We start from the raw sequence: 269 nt of genomic DNA, 5'->3' as shown, positions 1-269 counted from the left end.
CCGCCCACCCATCCCGGACGCCTTAGGTCTGGATCCGGGGCGGAGCGGGGGTCTGGGCCTAACCAAGGGCTGTGTCCCGAGAGGGGTCCTGGAAAGGCCCGGCCCCGCCCAGGGTCTGATGCCGAAGCGGGAGACGCAGCTCCGCGGGTGCCTGGACCGGGTGCCGGGATGAAGGCGGGCGGGCGGCCCGAGAGGGGAAGGAGGAGGGGTTCCCCCCCCCAGCCGAGGCTCCCCGGCCGCACCTCGCCCCTCTCCTCGCTCACCTTTTC

The sequence above is a fragment of the Bison bison genome, unplaced genomic scaffold (assembly GCF_000754665.1).
Source record: "Bison bison bison isolate TAMUID 2011002044 unplaced genomic scaffold, Bison_UMD1.0 scf7180017864105, whole genome shotgun sequence".
Taxonomy (NCBI): domain Eukaryota; kingdom Metazoa; phylum Chordata; class Mammalia; order Artiodactyla; family Bovidae; genus Bison; species Bison bison.
This window is presented reverse-complemented; position numbering follows the sequence as displayed.